This window comes from Macaca nemestrina, chromosome 13, assembly GCF_043159975.1.
Source record: "Macaca nemestrina isolate mMacNem1 chromosome 13, mMacNem.hap1, whole genome shotgun sequence".
NCBI classification, from domain to species: domain Eukaryota; kingdom Metazoa; phylum Chordata; class Mammalia; order Primates; family Cercopithecidae; genus Macaca; species Macaca nemestrina.
The window spans coordinates 53,610,529-53,627,976 of NC_092137.1; the positions used below are offsets into that span (position 1 = coordinate 53,610,529).

General features: G+C 37.0%; 1 long non-coding RNA gene across 1 annotated transcript in view; it reads right to left on the minus strand.

Annotated features, from left to right (window-relative positions):
- Positions 1-15,825, minus strand: part of LOC112423704 (uncharacterized) — a 286,260-nt gene extending 270,435 nt beyond the window's left edge. Inside the window, exon 1 of the long non-coding RNA XR_011612255.1 lies at positions 15,753-15,825. This is a non-coding gene — a long non-coding RNA (uncharacterized lncRNA). The remainder of the gene's footprint in view (positions 1-15,752) is intronic.
- Between the last annotated feature and the right edge of the window lie 1,623 nt (positions 15,826-17,448).

Below are 17,448 nucleotides of genomic sequence, written 5' to 3' on the forward strand. Positions count from 1 at the left end.
CCTCCAAATGAAATAATGGCTCTAATATTGTGCATGAATAGAAAAAAATAAGTCCAAAACTATAATGTAAAAAGTACAGCCCAGAAGGATGTCATAAACATAGTTAAACCTGAACTCTAGAAAGACTACAGAAAGTGAATCCGTACATGCTCATCCAAGTGAATCTGCAAATGTAAGAATTTAGCATAAACAGTCAAAACAGTAGAGTGGGAATACAAGGTACAATGATAATTATCTGAAAATTGGGTTTTCCTAGACTGATGATTTATTCCCCTGTTCGTTGTCTGTAATAAAATGTCAAAAAGTAACATACAACCATTTTAGCCATTTTCAAACAAAGCAAGATGACCTTTCTGGCAAACCAATGAAGTTTGTCCAGAACAAGAACTAAATGACCGTATTTGTTACGGCGCTTGGTTTAAAGCAACTGTAACTGACTCTATGTATAATAAGCAAAATGGGAATGTGTTTAAAGGACAGTTCAGAGTTTATAAAGAATCAGCCCAAGGCTGAAGAACCAAGCTTAAAAATGGGTAAAATCAAAAGCGTATCTGAGGGTCTGCATTAGAAGCCAACGCTGGAACACCACCCTCCTTCTGCCTCAGCTAAAGACCTGAGGGTAAATTATCAAATTATTAGGGAAAAACTAAGTTGGAATTGTTACAGACAGAAGAGGCTCCCTCAGTCAGATTTATACCCCTCTTATGCCTCAGCTAGACAGACAGAGGCAAGGCCATTATTCTAAGGCAGGAGCCCTTCTGCAGACAGACAGATGTGAAGAAGAGAAGATGAGGCTGAGCTGAACACACTCATTTCCTTCTTTCGAAATTCACAAATGATGTAAGAATTTAGCATAAACAGTCAAAACAGTCTTCTTCCCAACAGGCATGAGAACAAGCTCAGTATAACAAAAAAGACCAGGAAGGTTTCTCACATCAAAGAAATGTGGGACTGAATGTCTTCTGTTACAAAGGTCACACTACAGAAGAGTCCGGGTGCTTGCCAATGCTGCCTCAACCCTCCCATGAATCCTTTTTAACCTTTAACTTCAGAGGTACATGTCCAGGTTTGTTACATAGGTAAACTTGTGTCATGGGGATCTGTTGCACAGATTATTTTGTCATCCAGGTATTAAGCCTAGTACCTATTATTATTCCCGATCCTCTTCTCCTCCCACTCCCGAACTTTCAAAGGCCACAGTGTCTGTTGTTCCCCTCTGTGTGTCCATGTATTCTCATCATTTAGTTCCCACTTATAAGTGAGAACATGCAATATTTGGTTTTCTGTTCCTTCATTAGTTTGCTAAGGATTATGGCCTCCAGCTCCATCCATGTGCCTGCAAATGACATGATCTCATTCTTTTTTATGGCTGAATAGTATTCCATGGTGTATATGTTCCACATTTTCTTCATCTGGTCTATCATCAGTGGGCATTTACATTGATTCCATGTCTTTACTATTGTGAATAGTGTTGCAATTAACATACATGTGCATATGTATTTATAATAGAACAATTTATATTCCTTTGGGTGTATATCCAATAATAGTACTGCTGGGTCAAATGGCATTTCTATCTTTAGATGTTTGAGGAATTGCTACACTGTCTTCCTGCCACGAAACTTACCTTCACATCTGACATCATGTGAGGGGCACCACAAGAAGCCCTAGACTCAGAGTCCATCTCTTTTCACCTGGACTCTCACACACATACAGCTCCGTACACTGCCCGATATAGAACAGCCACCTCACCCACACTAAAACTCCTGACCATCACAGTAATTATCTGCCATCAGCAAATACCTATTATAGCCCTTCTCTCTAAATATGCTCTTCACCTTTTTGCTCCAAGTAAAACTTTGCTATCTCCTAACAACCTAACTTAGTGGTTACTATTTTTTCCAAACTCATACGGGGCTTGCCATTTCTGAAAACCTTTATAAATCCTTTTAGAAACTCATGCCATCAAATATGAACACAGTTGATCCTTCATGGTTGCAGTTAACTACAGACCTCAGACTCACTCGCCCTCATTCCCAGAATATTGCAGCTCCTGATTTTCACTTTCTACCACTACTCTTCATAATTCTTAATTATTTCAGTATTCACCTAAGTTGTGCTTCTAATACTATTCTGCCCTCTAAGTTCATTGACCTATTTCCAGTAATCTTGTCCTCTACCCACCTTAGTCGCCTACTCTCTGATTATACCTTGATCCTTGTCATACTCATAACTGAGCATCCTTTATGATCTCAGTTGCAAAATCCCACAGTGTAACCAGCTTCCCCTATCAATCCACTTCACTTCCCCAAGGACCAAAACTATTTGTTTGGGACAACAATGCATTGATCCTACTACCTTCTCACTGTCCATCACCTCTATAAGTCTCCATTTCACTCCTAAATTCCATGGCCTGTCATTATACAGGTTGAGTATCCCTTATCCAAAGTGCGTGGGACTAGAAGTGCTTTGGATTTCAGATTTTTTCACATTTTGGAGAATTTGCATATATATAATGAGATATCTTAGGAATGCGACACAAGTCTAAACACAAATTCATTAATGTTTCATACGGACCTTGTACATATCAACTGAAGGCAATTTTATACAGTATTTTTAACAACTTTGTGCATGAAACAAAGGCTTGACTGCATTTTGACTGTGACCCATCATATGAGGTCAGGAATGGAATTTTCCACTTGTGGCATCATGTCAGTGCTTAAAATAGTTTCAGATTTGGGAGCATTTGGATTTTGGTTTTTTGAATTAGGAATGTTCAACCTGTATCACTCTTTGTATATACCATCTATGTTCATACCCTTCTCTTTCATCCGATAAGACTCGCAAATCCCAACCCTAGCTCCCTGTCCTCCTCATCCCTGCCTGAAGAGTGGCATGTGCCTTAAGAAGAAACATACAATTAGGTTGGCCAGATTCACCCTGAATTCCTTACTACAAATGGTCAGTGGGCCTCCCTATTGCCTAACAGTCTTGCTGTGTTTCCCTAGTCATTTCTCTTTCCCACTTCTTTCACTTAAAACTCTAATGCTTTCTTCTTTCTATTGATGGCCTTGATGCCTCAATAAGAAAAGCAGAATTAAAAGTTACTTAGGTTCTCATGACCAAATATGCCATCCTATCTGCATCAGACCCCATTTTTGACCTTCTTTTCGGTGATAAAGGATGATGCATTCATCAGTAAAACATGTAGTATCCTTCATGTTAAAAAAACAAAAGATATCCCTTCATCCAATCCTCTCCAACCATTTTTCTATTTCTCTCTTCTCCTTTACAGAAAAATCCCTTGAAAATACCATCTATATTTGCTGTTTTCACTCTTTTCTTGTACCCACCACAAATAGGCCATTATTCATTCACTCCAAAATAGTTACACCTATGAAAGCCACCAATGACCTCCACCTTGCCCGATACATTGGTCCATTCTACACTCTCAACTTATTTGACCTATTAACATGATTTAACACCGTTGCTAACATCCTACTTCTTTCTCCACTCTTCCATCCTATTTTTTACTCTCTATTCCAGGATATCACTCTCTCAGTTTTTATTCCAGCTCACTGGACATTCTTTATTGTTTTTTGTTTTTTTTTTTTTCCCCCCTAGTTCTTCCTCATCTTCTTGATCTCCACATACGGGCATTTCCCAGGTCTCGGTCTCCACATGTCTTCTCTTTACTCTGTCCTCACTCAGTCCCTAGGTAAATCATGCAGTCCCATAGGTTTAAATGCTGTTCATGTGCTACAGACTGCTCATATCCTAGCCCTGACCTCTCAACTGAATATCAAGCACATTTTCCAAGTCCCTATTTGACATTTGGGTTTGGAAGTCCAACTGGGGTCTCAAACCTTAACATACGCAAAACTGGATGTTTTGATTCAACCTTACAGAATAAAATCTTCTTCTCACCCACCTACTTTCTTCAGTTTCTCAGACAAAGTTCTTGGAGTCATCTTTGATTCTCTTACCTAATACCCCACATCCAATCAATCATCCAGTACTTCTGCCTGAGCTTTTGAAATAAATCCAGAATCTAATCAATTCTCAACACTTCCACTACTAACTACCATTTAATAGTTCCCAAGTATAGACCTCAGACCAGTAGCATCAGCATCACATGGAAATTTGTTAGAAATGTACATTCTTTGGCCCCACCAAACTTACTGATTCAAAACTCAGGATGGAGATCAGCAATCTATGTTTTAACACGCCTTCCAGATGATTCTGAAACTAAAGTTTGAGAACCACTGCCATAGGCTAAACCACCATCAACTTTAAGCCAGACTGCCCAACAGACTTCTAAGGCACCACCTTGTTTCTACCTTCGCCTCCTGTATACTATTCTTCAAACAACAGCTCAGAATGCTTTTTTTTGTTTGTTTTGTTTTTGTTTTTTGTTTTTTAGACGGAGTCTTGCTCTGTCACCCAGCCTGGAGTGCAATGGCGTGATCTTGGCTCACTGCAACCTCCGCCTGCCAGGTTCAAGCGATTCTCCTGCCTCAGCCTCCTGAGTAGCTGGGATTACAAGCATGCGCCACCATGCCCGACTAATTATGTACTTTTAGTAGAGATGGGGTTTCTCCATGTTGGTCAGGCTGGTCTTGAACTCCCGACCTCAGGTGATCCGCCGACCTCGACCTCCCAAAGTGCTGGGATTACAGGCGTGAGCCACCGCGCCCAGCCTAGAATGCTTTTTAAAATGTAAATCAGTTTATGTGACTCCTCTCCTCATCTTTCAAAACTTCCTACTAACCCTTGAAGCAAAATACAAACTCCTTACCATGGTTCACAAAACTTTACATAATCTTACCCCCCATTGCTTCTCTGACCTTATCTCCTATCCTGGCCTCTCCATTAATCCTGCCCCACAGCTTTCCCATAAACAAGTCAATCACATACCCAATGAGACCCTTTGTTCTGATTATTTCCTTTGCTTCTTACACCCTTCCAATATATGAATGTCCCAGTCTTTCATCTGTTTTAGTTCTCTGCACAAATACCACTTATAATAGAGACTTTCCCTGTCTACCTTGTCTAGAAAGCTATCTTCCACCAGTTAGTCTAATGCCCTTATTTTTCTTCATAGCATTTATCCCCTTCTGACACGTAATATGTTCGTTTACTTTTCCATTATTTGTATCATCCTACTAGAATGTAAAATTTAGGATGACAAGGACATTGTTTTGTTTGCTGCTATGTTCTCAGTGCCTAGAACAGTATTTAATATAATAAATGTTTTTGGATACATGCAAGAATATGGTTCACAAAATATTCAAAGTCCTAATAGATAGTAACTGATTAAATGACCTGAGTCATATACCTGCTCCTAAGTATGCCAGTGGGGTGCATAAGAGTATCTGATCCCTCCAACTTTCTTGGGGGAAGGTAGGACACTGTGTACCTCCAAGTCTATATAAAATAGGAGAACCTCCAAAAGGGGCACCAGCTCTTAATTACAAGAGGAGGAGTGTTTATGGATGTGAACAGCTAAAAGCAACAAATGGCTACTACAAAAAATGTGCTCCAATAAGAAGTGGTAAATAAAGTCAAAAAAACAGACCAAAGATATTAGACTCTAGAGATACTATTCAAAGATGTGCTCCATGGAGCAAATGCATGTATCAGTTACACCATTGCCAAGCAGCTTTTAAAAGCATCTCAAAAGTTAGTGAAAAATACTGTACGTCGAAAAAGGGTAGAATATCGACATTATTAAGTAATCTATTAAAATATCCCACAATATAATCATATATGGCAGACTAAATAACGGCCCTCAAATGTATTCAAGTCCTAATCCCTGGAATTTCTAAATGTAACCTTATATTGCAAAAGGGACTTTGCACATGTGATTAATTAATGCTCTTGAGATGTGGAGATTATGCTAAATTATCTGGGTGGGCCCTGAATGTAATCACATGTGTTCTTCAGAGAGGGTGGCAAAGGGAGATTTGACACAGAAGAAGGAAATGTGACTTTAAAGCAAAATGCTAGACTGCTGCCTTTGAAAATGGAGGAAGGGGCTACCAGCCAAGGAATGCAAGCCATGAGCTCTAGAAGCTGGAAAAAGCAAGAAAATAGATTCTCCTAGAGAACTCTGGAAAGAGCCAACTCCTTGGTGACACCTTAATTTTGGCCCAGTAGAACTGATTCTGGAATTCTGACCTCTGTAAAAGAATCAGTGTGTGCTGTCTTAAGCCACAAAGTTTGCAGTAATTTGTTACAGCAGGAAATTATGCCATACAAACAATGAGGGGACACGATTACTGTCACATGGGTGTTCCAGAAGACATTTGAATTTGGAGTTCAGTAAAATTGCTGATGCTCAGAATATGAATCTGTTATTGACAAAGATGTTATTCTTATACAAGGGAGATATGCCAGGTACCTTTTTTCTTTAATGCTGAAAATCTATGAGTTGCAACATAGATGGAGAAAAAATGCATTGGCACCAGAACTGATCAACATCATCTATGGAATATACAGCAAAGAAAAACATTACTAAGAGAATTTAAAAGTTTCTCCTGAATGATATAGCCCTTTCAAAGACAAGTTTCAGTCAACTGCTCTCAATTCAGTGTTAAAGGAAATAGGACGGATGCAAAAACAAATTGAAGCCACTGAGCAGATGACATTTCAGTGGACTCTACAAAGAAATGAGCATGAATACGTGACTGCTGATCAACACTGGTTTATGCTGACTCTTAGGCGGAAAGGTACTCATATGCACTTTCAAAATTAAAGAAAAAATATTTCTTTATGACAAAACTAGATAAAAATAATTCTATTTTATGTGACTTCATTAAGTAGTATATCTCAGTAATACATTCAAAATATTTCATAGTCGGAACCGAAGTATTCTAAAATAGTATGATTTTTTTTTAATATAGAGGATAAAACTAGGCTTTCCTTAAAAGGATCAAAACAATATAAATAACTCAATATAAGATCATTTCATATTTTTCTTAATAGTTGCTTTTTTCACTGCTGAGGAAAATAGATAACGATGCACCACTGCATGTATTTTTAAGTGTAACCAAATGTTTCAATAGAATGTGAAATTTTACAAAGCTGAATAAAACCAAAGACTGAAAATCATCCACCATTTATTCTAAGGAGTATTCAGTCTTTCTGTTTTCAAGGGTGATAGGCTCATTGAAATACTCAAGCATTTGACCAAAAGCTAAAGTCTTTGCTGAAAGTTCTCTACATAATTTGAAATGCATATTCCAACCAAAAAGTTCAATTGTCTGACAATGCTACCACATGACAGTTGCCTTTTTCAATGACCTATAATAGTTGATGTTTTCTAAAGCAGAAGTATAGAAGGAAGAAGAGAAAAAAAAATACATATGAGATGTGACCTATGGCTTCAGGCAGCTATAATTTAATTACATACATATTATTCAAAGACTAAAATGATATGGGTAAAATGAGTAGCTAGTTCAGCATGAGCAGGGCAGGACAGTGCTGTCCCCCTCCACCAACACACACCAGGAATGCCAGGCAATCATCAAGAGGTGATCAGGTAGATGTTAACTGTCTCGCTAAAATAATAATTAGTCACAGCTGGCACCAGGGAACGGCCGCTCTCAATAGATTAAAAAACACCTGAAACGTGATCAGCAGCCTCCCAATAAGAACTAAGGAGCTGGGCAACTGGGCTCAAACATGCACATCAACAGGCAAAATGGTGAAGTTTAACTGGGTATGACATTCCACAAGGAAGAGAAGAACACCTCAAGTGAGCATGTATACAATTCTAGTAAACCTGCTGCACAAACTCCCTCCCAAGTGATATCAGCCCACTGCACCGGCAGATGCCCACCCCAAGGGAAGAATCAGGGGAGAAAAGATGCAAGACCCCAGAAACACCCCAATCTATAAAACCCCAAGTCAGTCAAACTGTGCACTTGATCTCTCAAGTCGCCCGCTTGGTCCTCTTCCAAGTGCACTTTGCTTCGTTTCATTCCTGCTCTAAAGCTTTTTAATAAACTTTCACTCCTGCTCTAAAACTTCCCTGTCTCTCCTTCTGCCTTGTGCCCCGAAGTCAAACTCTTTCTTCGGAGGAGGCAAGAATTGAAGTTGCCGCAGACTCGTGCAGATTTGCTGCTGGTAACAATATCATCCCACTAATTAAATAAAGTAAAAATGCTTTAACTTTATAAATTTTATGCTTGCATTTTTACTCTACAAACTTGTTTATCTAAAATTGGTAATGTTTGTATATTTTAAAATATACATATTATATTATACAAAATTATGTTGTATAATTTAAAATATACAAAAATGTATTATATCATATATTAAAAATACACAAAAATATATTTAAAAATATACAAAAAGTATGTTCACACAGAGGTTATTTTTCAAAAAAAAAAAAATGAACACCTGTAGAACACTGAATACTTGTAGATTTCAGAATCTTTCATTTCTCTCCTATTTTCCTGTTTCTCATGGTATCTTGCCATCTATTCTGAGATGTGAGTTCCCTAACTTGTCATTCATTTGAAGTGCCAGTTGGTTACCTGCCCAGCTTGGTCCTTCGTTCTTTTAATTCTAAATTGTCTTCCTTTCGTATTTTCCCCAAAATAACCAAAGCAATATTTCCAGTCCCACATGCTTTTCTAGACCTTTGCCACTTCCTGTCAAGAGGTATAGTCTCTTTCTCCTCTCCTTGAACCTAGGTGTAATTTTATGACTGCCTCATTGAATAAAATGTATTGTAAGTGATGCTGTATAACTTCCAAGACTAAGTCATAAAAGATTATTAAGTTTCCACCTGTCTCTTGTTTTTGGGATGCTTGCTGTTAGAACTCACCAATCTCTGAGGAAATCTCAACTAGCCCATACAGAAAAACTATATAAAGAGACCCACATAGGGAGGATCTGAGACCTCTTTCAATAGTTATCATCAAACACTAGACATGGTAAGTGAGCAAGACTTTAGATCAGGGTATCCAATCTTTTGGCTTTTCTGGGCCACATTGGAAGAATAATCGTCTTGGGCCACACATAAAATACACCAACACTAACAATAGCTGGTAAGCTAAAGAAAAAAAAATCACCAAAAAAAAGTCATATTTAAATTAAGAAAGTTTATGAGTTTGTGTTGGGCTGCATTCGAAGCCATCCTGGGCTGCATGCAGCCCACAGGTTTGCTTTAGATTATTGGACAAGTTTGCTTTAGATTATTCCAGCCCCTTACGTCAGAGGTGCCCCAGATGACATAAAGTGCAGCAGAAATGAGCTGTCTCCACTGAGCCTTGCCTAAACTGCAGTTTCATGAGCAAAATAAATGTTGTCAGTGTCTTAAGTCACTGAATTCAGAGGGTGTTGGTTATACCAGCAGTTCTCAACCTTTTTGGCATTAGGGATCGGTTTCACGGAAGACAATTTTTTCCATGTAGCAGGAGGAGGAGTGCAGATGGTTTGGGGATGAAACTGTTCCACCTCAGATCATCAGGCATTGGATTCTCATAAGGAGCACCCAACTGAGATCCCGCGCATGCACAGTTCACAATAGGGTTCGTGCTCCTGTGAGAATTTAATGCTGCCACTGATCTGACAGAAGGCAGAGCTCAGGCGGTAATGCTCACTCACCAGCTGCTCACCTTCTGCTTTGCAGCTGGTTCCTAACAGGCAATGAACCACACTGGTCCGCGGCCCGGGAGCCAGGGACCCCTGGGTTATACAGCCATAGTATCTGGAACACAGCAAAGAGGTAACTTGAACTAAACCTTGGAAATAACAAACTAAGTACTACTGTGGTATTATGACATACGTATATATATATATCATTTTATATAGATATATATGTAAGAAAGACATGTATGTCTAAATAAAATATATAAAATTTATAATTATATAAAATAATTATATATTTATAGTTATATTTTATACAATTATAAAATTGTATAAAATTTTATAAATTTTATAAATCTCAACTAGCCCATACAGAAAAACTATATAAAGAGACCCACATAGGGAGGATCTGAGACCTCTTTCAATAGTTATCATCAAACACTAGACATGGTAAGTGAGCAAGACTTTAGATCTTTATATTATATAAAATATAATTATATAAAAATATGTATATAAATAGACATATATATGAAGGTTTTCACTCATGGTTCCTGGCTTGTAGCCCTTGTTATAATGTTGGAGTGCTTTAGGCCTCAAGAGAAGGCCTCAGAAAACAGAATCTCTGTCTCTTTCTTTCTCTCTGACCTTCTCCTGCCCTCTTTTCACCTGCTCCTTTTTTTCCCCAAAGGAGAAATCTTACCCCACCTTTCAGTCTTGGAGTTGGCCATAAAGAAATTCTCTAACCTACCTTGTCTGAGTGTAGTTAAAAGACCCCCATTTCAGAAGGGGCCCTGCCCCGTAGCCTGGAAGAAGGAATGCTGCACAGAGAGGCCAAGAAGCCTTGCTGGGTTTCCTCATTCAGTCTATTACTATTGGCTCACACTCTTTTTATCTAATCATACTTCTATATGTTTGTTCATGCTTCAATCACACCTATCTTACGAAGTCTCCATAAAAGGCCCAAATGAGCAAGAGTATGGAGAGTTTCTGGAGAGCTGAGCATGTGGAGGTGCCTGGAGGATGGCAGTTCCCCGGAAAGGCATATTTCCATCTATATTTTTTGTAGTATCCTTTATGATAATCCAATAAGATGTAAGTGAATGTCATCCTGAGTTCTAACCACCACTCGAGCAAATTAATTGAACCCAAAGAGGGGTCACGGGAACCCCAAGTAGAAGCTGGTCCATCAGAAATTCTGGAGTTCTGGACTTACAACTGATGTCTGAAAGTGGGGGCAGGGGCAGTCTTGTGGGACTGAGCCCTCAATCTGTGGGATCAGACACTATCTCCAGGTAGACAGTGTCAGAGTTGAACTGGAGGAGACCCAGCTAGTGTCCCCACTGCAGAACTGATTGCTTGCTTGCATACGGGGGAAAAAAGCCATACATATTTGGTCACAGAAGTCTTCTGTGTTGATCGTTGTGGTATGAAAGCAGAAAAAGAATACTTTGTGTTTTTTCCAGTCAGAGCTACCCAAACTCTTAATAACCTACCTGAGAAACAGCTGTTTTTGCTGGTCCTGGAAAATAAAACATCATGCATAATAACAAAAAGACATATAACATCCATGCAAGACAAATATGAGAAAAAAAGAATGAAAATGTTTGAGGTTCTAGAAATATTCCAGGCATCATTGTCAACAATATTTGAAAATAAAATTCACAGAAAAAATAGGTTTAACCAAGCAAGCACCAAGTTTATGTACCTTTTGAAGGAATATAGTTCAGGAAATGTAGCAGAAAATAATTGGCATTTTCATCAAGAAGTATTCTAAAACCCTAGGTACAGCTTCTAGACTCCAACCCTAGACAGACACAGTTGGTTGCAAGAGATAATGTTTACATGAGTGGACCAGCTCCACAAAGAACATCTGCTAACTATGTTCTTCACTGGTTGTTTGTACAGTCCTAAGTCATGTAGCCTAGCAGGGTCTGTGTGTCAATGGAACATTCCGCCAGCTGAGATACAGTCCACAAATCACGTGTTGTATATCAAGCAATAACAAAGTCCTGATACTGTTAACATTTCAAATCTATATCAACTTGGTATAATTTCAGAAACAGTGTTGCAAGGAGTTAAGGTCACCTTCCAAGACATTCTTGGATGTGGAAAATAAATGACCCAGACTATTGTTAACACACACACACACACACGCACGAGTAAAACCTTCTCCAACATAAAGCAAATAAATCAATAATTGCACTATGTGATTAAAAAATCACAAATCTCAAATTAAAAAACTCAAATAGAAACAGACAAAAAATAGGAAGGTGTGACAAAAGAGATGATCAAACGCCAGAAAGAAATTGAAGAAAAAGATAAAATCAGCTCAAAACTAAAAGCATTAAAAAGGCCAGGAGCAGTGGCTTACACCTGTAACCTCAGCACTTTGGGAGGCCAAGGTGGGAAGGTCACTTGAGCCCAGAAGTTCCAGGCTAGCCTGGCCAAGATGGTGAAATCCAGTCTCTACAAAAAAATACAAAAATTAGCCAGGTGCAATGATGGCACGTGCCTGTAGTCTCAGCTACTCAGGAGGCTGAGGTGGAAGAACTGCTTGAGCCCAGGAGGTAGAGGTTGTAGTGAGCCAAGATCATGTCACTGCACTCCAGCCTCGGTGACATAGCAAGACTCTGTCTCAAAAACTACAAAATGCCCAAGGGATAATAGATTAAAAATTGAAAGTATGGTAAGAGATACAGGGGATAAAAATAAAAGGAACCTTAGAATACAAAATGATATAAACACAGAGGCGAGAAAGAGACAAATGTAGAAGAAAGGCAAAACGATACAACATACATACAAGTTAGGTCTTCCTATGAAGAAAAACAAAGGGATAGAACAGAGTATTTTAAATTATATCCAAATAAACCTTCCCAGAAATGAAAAGCATGACTCAATTTAGTAAGAGTTCACCATATACTTGAGAAAATGAACAACGACGGTCAACTTTACGACGTATTATAAAGCATTAGACTTTAAACATGAATTTTTTAATCCTCTAAACTTCTTAGTAAAATGATTGTATCACCTACAAATTTCTTTAAAGATCATGCTGCCAGCAGCATATATGTATATTTTTAAAGCTACTAATGTAGCAATATTTTTTAAATGCAAGGGAAGACAGTGTGAATCAAGAATTTTAAATCAAAGCAAGCTGTCCAACTGTAAAACTAAGCATACAATAACTAAAAGATTATTGTATTAACAAACCTTCCCTGGAACAATCTTTACCCAACCACAATATTACTGGGGACACTTCTGTAAAACAATTAATGAAGAACATTACAACATTTAATTGTAACTGTAATACCAAAACAAAGGCATAATGTAGGAAGAAGAATGCCACGTAAATGATATCTGTACAGGAAAAGGAGAAAAATATAATGAAGTCTAACAGTAAAAGAAAGAAGTAGAACAAGCTAACTATTTCCACTTGAGTAATATGGGGTAGTAGAAGGAAACGATTTAAGAAGGCAAACCAATTAGTAGAATCCTAAAGAGGAAAATGGTCTAAAAGCAATACAAAAATATTAATATAAAGAAAAGCAGTATATAAAAACTACATACCTTCCTAAATACCAAACACATATCAAAAAAATTTGAAAATTGAAAAACAAATTAAATATTACATAGAATAGTATGACAGGGGTAAGGCTCAAGACAGCAATCATATCAATAAATGTAAATTCTTTACTCTCCTATTTAAATATTTTAGAACGGCTAACAAAGAAAAATCCAACACTATTCTGTGCATAAAAAAATCTCAATCAATATGATTTTGCAAAGCTAAAACTAAAGAATGGATAAAGATATACTCGGCAAAAGGAAAAAAAACAAGAAAACAGAGGTTGTGATTTTAATATTAAACAAAGGAAGTCCAATTCTGGCCCCAAAACAATTAATGAGACACAGAAAGACACTTTAGAATGCTAAAGGCCACAGTCCACAATGAAAACATAAAAAGATTATGTATGAATATGCATACCAAATAAGCAACGTAAATGCAAGAAGATAGTAACAGACTGATAAATAAGAGACTCTAACGCCATTGTCATGTTATAAGAAGGTTAAGGGAACAAAATGATTAATAATGTATGATTTGTGAAGCTTTCTTTGCACCCCGTAACAAAGCATGCATCCTCTTTTCAAACATGTATAAACATTAAATTACATGCCATAGAAACAAAAAATATATTTTATCTGGTGATCATGAAATAAAATTAAAAATTAATAATAAAAATTGTCTTTAAAGCAGTCCTTTCATCTGGAAATTCAGAAGCTTTTTATTAAACAATGCTTAGGTCAGCAGGAAAATTCAAATTACAGTTGCAGAATTTCTATATAGAAAACAAAAGCAGTGATCAGATGAAAATTCACAGCCTTAGATTCTTATATCAATAAAAATGGAAAAATAAAAATACACAAATTATCAACTCAAAAAAGCTAGTCAAACAAGGTAAATAAAATTAGATACTAGTGAGGTTAAAAAAAAACTATCTCAAAAAATCAGTAAAATAAGTGACCAGAAAACATAATTTACAAAGTAAAGCATAGATAGGAGAAATGTTTAAATGATGGCAAAAGGGAAAATTATCTTTAAACATGAATTCCTTTTAATCACAAAATCTACCTTTAATAACTCTAAGTCAAATTAATTTGACAACCCAAATGAAATGGATAATTCCTTTAAAAATTATAACCTACTTCTTTGAACTTAGTGGAAATAAAAAGTTTAAAGAAACAACACTCTCAAGATATATCAAAACAGAATATTTATAGAACTGAAACAATAAATAGGTAAATCATGATAGAAGATTATAACACATGTATTTGACAATAGAACAGGCTGACAAAGTATCAGTGAGAATACAGTTTACTTGAGCAATATTATTAAAATTGAGCTAATGAACAAATGAAAATTCCACTCCAAATATTTCAAACACGCATTCTTTTTGTGCGCACCTGGAATGTGTATGGGTATTGACTACACAAGGACCAATAAAGGAGTCTCAAAAACGTTAAAGGATTAAGATCTACAATAACATTTTAAACCACAGTGCACTAATTTGAAAATACAATAACAAGAAGATAATCAGACATCCCTGTGCTTTGAAACTTAAAAAATAGGTTAAAGAAGAAATAACAGAAAATAGAAAATATTATGAAAGGAATAGAACAAGAAGCTGCCTAATAGAATTTTTGGATATTTCGAAAGCAATAATCAGAAAGAAAATGTTGTCATAAATACATATATTGGTTTAAAAAACAGATAAAAGTCAACGAACTAAGCATCCCTCTTAAAAAGTTAGAAAAAATAATAAAATACACCCAAAGATACTAGAAAATAAAGAGAAATAAGTGGAAGTCAATTAAGTAGAAAATAAAATTAGTATAGAGGAAAAAAGCTCAAAGTTCTGTGAAGAGACTACTAGGACTGACAAGCATCTGGCAAGGTCAATCAAGTAAAAGAAAAATGATATACGGATTGAAAAGCGGGGCATACTACAGACGCTGCAGGCATATAAAATGTGGTAAAATAATTTTATGAACAACTACACTGAAAATTTAAACAAAATGGGCTAATTCCCATAAAAATATCACTTGCCAAAATTAACTCAATAAGGAATGGAAAATCTAAACAGTCTTAAAATTTAAGTATTAAAAAAAATTGAATCAGCAGTATAAAATGTTTTCATGAAGACAACTTTAGGCTCAGGGAGGTTTACCGGCAAGTTCAACCAGCACTGAAGATGCAAAAAGTTTCAAGCTTTCACAAACTGTTCCAGGGGAAACACTCCCCTACTCACTTTACCAGATTAAAATAATTTTTATGCCAAATCCAACAAGAACAATACAAAAGGGAATATTCTAGGCCTATTTTAAATCATTATCAACACCGGTGCCAAATCCTGAACCAAATATTAGCAAAACTAATTCAGCATTACATAAAGAAGATAATATATCCCTAACCAAGTTAGGTTTATCCCAGGAAATGTAAGGTTGGTTTAATTTTTTAAAAAAACAGATCAAATAACAGATTAAAGAAAAAAATCATAGAATTATCTTAATAGGTACAGAACAACTATTTCATAAAAATTAAGCGTCAATTGTGTATTAGTCCGACTGGGTAATTAAAAGAGGTTTAATTGACTCACTTCTGAAAGGCTGGAGAGACCTCAAGAAACCCACAATCATGACGGAAGGCAAAGGAGAAAGGCCTTCTTCTCGAGGCGGCAGGAGAGAGAGAACAGTGGAGGAGGAACTTCCAAACACTTATACAACCAACAGATCTCGTGAGAACTCACTCACTATTAGGAGAGCAGCATGGGGAAATCACCCCCATAATCCAATCATCTCCCTCCCTCCACACCTGGGGACTTCAACGCAAGATGAGATTTAAATGGGGACACAGAGTCAAACCATATCAAATCGATAATTTTTAAAAAATTAGTCTAATTTCCTAGCAAGAACTTCCTTAACCTGATCATGGGTACCTGCAATGACAAAACTACAGAAAACATTGAATGGTGAAATGCTAAAGCTGTTCCTTTAACATCAACAAGGTGCTCCATTCTCTTCCCAAGGAGAGAAACTGCTCGTCTTTCTCTGTACTTTCTCCATTACTGATTTCACCCAATCACATGCCATATTACTGTGAGTAAACAATAATACCAATGTATATCTGTAATCCAGACTCCTCCCCAGGCTTCCATACTGATATATTAAACTACTTACTGCAAATACACTTGGATGTCCGTTTTAGTGTGTCCGAAATATGACTTCAGTCTCCTCATCACTGCCATCACCACCCACTAACAAGAACAGACCTGCTCCACCTGCCGTCTACACAATCAGACCGTTTCGCCTCACCTCAATTACTACCACCTGGGACCACACCAACAGCCTCTCTCTGTATTGCAATAGCCTCTTAATTGGTCTCCTTGCTTCTGGCATTGCCTCTCAACAGTAATCAAGAGGACAAAGTGATGCTAGGACAATGTCAGTCAGAGCATGTCCTATGGCTCCCCATTACATTCAGAGTAAAAACCAAAGGAAATTTTATACCACTAGGCCCTGCATGATATTTACCCCTTTCTCCCAGAATTCACCTTCAACTTAATCTTCTACCATTTTATCCACTTGTTCACTCTGCTACAACCACACTAGCCTCCTTACTGTTTCTTAAAAATACCTGGCATGCTTCCATCTCGGGGCTTCTCAGGTCTGGCTTCCTCTGCCTGGATGCCTTTCCCTAAATATTCAAATGTGTCACTTCTCGAATGTTTGCTTAAATATCATTCAAGTGACGCCTATCCTGACCTCGCTAAGATTTCAACAACATCCCAATACTCTGTATTATTTCTGTCCAAGCTACTATAAAAATGTATTTGTACGCAATGGCTATTTTGTTCTAGAACGTTAGTTTTATACAGAGAAGTATTTTTTGTTCTCTTGTTTAGAGGCATACTTGCAGTTCCTAGAACTTTATCCAGCACAAAATAGGCACACAGTAAATATTTACAAAATCAATACATGAATGAGTGTGCAAAGCAAAGGTGCTTTGGATCACATACAAAAATTATTTCACCTAAAATTCTGAGTCGAGGTTTTTAAATTTCTGATAATCCTTGCTAGTCATTTCATTACATTTCTGACATTCGCAGTGCATCCCAAAAATCAGGCTAATAGAATACTGAAGGTAATAAATTTCTGTATTGATTTCAAGGCTTTTAAAAATTGAGTTCAATACTAAATCCATGTGTCGTAAGATAAATGAAAATTATATGTTAAAAAATAAAAATTTAAAAAGTGGCTGGACACTGGCTCACGGCTATAATCCCAGCCCTTTGG